The sequence below is a fragment of the Schistocerca cancellata genome, chromosome 9 (genome assembly GCF_023864275.1).
Source record: "Schistocerca cancellata isolate TAMUIC-IGC-003103 chromosome 9, iqSchCanc2.1, whole genome shotgun sequence".
NCBI classification, from domain to species: Eukaryota; Metazoa; Arthropoda; class Insecta; order Orthoptera; family Acrididae; genus Schistocerca; species Schistocerca cancellata.
This window is the reverse complement of record NC_064634.1, coordinates 407952965-407955562: the sequence shown is the minus strand read 5'-3', so window position 1 is coordinate 407955562 and position 2598 is coordinate 407952965.

The following is a 2598-nucleotide window of genomic DNA, read 5'->3' as shown; positions in this document are numbered from 1 at the left end:
TTCTAAGCCTAGGGGACTGATGACGTCTGATGTTAAGTCCCATAGTGCTCAGAGTCATCTGAACCATTTTTTTGTTCTCATCGGGCATATAACGTTTGATCTGTCGTAAATCTTCACCGGCTCACAAAAAATGGTTGAAATGGCTCTGAGCACTATGGGACTCAACATCTTAGGTCATAAGTCCCCGAGAACTTAGAACTACTTGAACCTAACTAACCTAAGGACATCACACACACCCATGCCCGAGGCAGGATTCGAATCTGCGACCGTAGCAGTCCCGCGGTTCCGGACTGCAGCGCCAGAACCGCACGGCCACCGCGGCCGGCTAACCGGCTCACAATTACACCGGATCGTCGATTGCCTGTTGATCTCATCTTGTACCAGAACATAGATTTTCATTAAGACTTTCCGCTCGAAAACGAGAAAATTATTTAAGTCTTCTTTTCCGGAGACTCCGTAGTTTGAAATTCCTTAAGAGATAAGCGGTTTAAAAATCTGACATACTGTAATGCGATTGCCTTACAGCTTTGATCCTCGCTTTTATTTCTGCCTCATACGATTCGACTCCTGTAAAGATTACAAGCAGATATTTAAAATTATGAACCATTTTGTGGGATCAGGTTGTGACTAACAGTGACTGGAGTGGCTCTCTCGAGTAGTTATAAGTCCTGCTCATCGCCAGATACTCGGTCTTCTATTCAGTCGCATGGGGACCTATCTCGCTCGGTATCGCTTCGACGCTGCCGTTCGTCCACATCATCTATTTCTTCCGTAGGTCTGGACAAAAGGGCCACCTAGCCGGCAAAGGCGAGATGTGTGATTTTCTAACCCTCTATCTCGATCCTGTCGAAATTCATATAGAAAGTTTTCCGCATTATCTTTTCGAGCGTCAAGTTGAACCGTATCGCACACACGCCATCTCCTTGTCTCGACGGTTCGGCCGCCGCTCCACAAGTTCTTTAACGCCACTACGGCGACTTGCGAGGATGAAATGATGATGAAAGACACACAACACCCAGTCATATCGAGGCAGAGAAAATCCCTGACCCCGCCGGGAATCGAACGCGGGACCCCGTGTGCGGGAAGCGAGAACGCTACCGCAAGAGCACGAGCCGCGGACCTTGTCTATGATGATGACTCCAGGTGAGGTCGCGAAGTTGGGCACAACTTGTGCTAGCTCAGCACTATATTGACTTCAGCGTGAGGACGCTGCTGTGCTGAGATAGAAGGCGTGGTATTCAGGAGCGCCTCCCACTGGTTGTTGCGGACTGCAGCAAGACATCGCTAATGTCCGTGGTATCGAACATTTAAAAACATTTGAAAACATTCGTTAACATTCGATAGTGTTCCTAATTATGGTACAGCATCCTAAAATGAGAACATTGGCATCGTCGTGACACGGTCGAAATGAATGTTCCAGGCGAACGATGCCGTTTACGGGAAATCTGTGGAAAGCACATCTTTGTAAACTGCTTGTTAAAAACCGCCTCCAGCTGACTGATGACTCGACGACGCTCTGGTACAGGCTTTTTCCCGCCGAACACATGTTCACTGAGTAATGCTCGCCAGGAATCCACTCTCCTGTACGTCTTAGTGTTTAGCACAGTTCCCAGGGAAACGAGAAAATGATTAAGCAGAAGTCCGCGCACACGTATATGGGAATGCACTTACAAATTGTTTTGAAGTTCCTGTACCACATTAAATGACTTTATCCACCACTGAAGATCACTCACCCTCAGACTAAAATACACAAAACTCCTGAAGCGTCACCTCCAATCCACATGGCTGCGCAAAACTCGCGTCATACATTCGAAAAAGATTGCCTGCCAACTGCTCCATCTTCATAAGCTCCGACCAGCTCCACAAAATTATTGAACACAAGCGACCGAATCCGCCCTCGGACGGGTAGCAAACACTAGCACCTACGACCGAATAACCAGCCTGGCGGAACGGTAACTTCGTTTATGGACCACTGCATAGAGCTACGATTAAAATTCAGAGAGCAGCCGTAGGCAACTGATTATCATCACTTTCGTATACACTGCCGGAAAAAAATAGGGTGACGTCACATGGCACTGCGCGGAAGCTCGCGGAAGCAGAATTTTGCTGTAGTCACTAGCGTGCCACGGTGAAGAACGGACATTCAACAGAGCTATGAGCCGCCTTGAAAATGTCCTCTGCAGATGGGGACGAAACGTCGGGTTTTTCGGCGAAATCCTTTCGATCACAGCATAATACGAAGTGCATTCAAGTTCTAAGGCCTCCGATTTTTTTTCTCCGGACTGGAAAGAGATAGAAACATGCGCATTGTTTTAAAATGAGGCCGCGATCATTGTCAATACGTCCCAGAGATGGCAGCACCGTACGGCACATGGAATTTTACCGCCAGCGGCGAGAATGAGAGATGTTTTAAATACTTAAAATGGCGACGTTTTCCTTACTTGAACAGCGTGCAATCATTCGTTTTCTGAATTTGCGTGGTGTGAAACCAATTGAAATTCATCGACAGTTGAAGGAGACATGTGACGATGGAGTTATGGATGTGTCGAAAGTGCGTTCGTGGGTGCGACAGTTTAATGAAGGCAGAACATCGTGTGA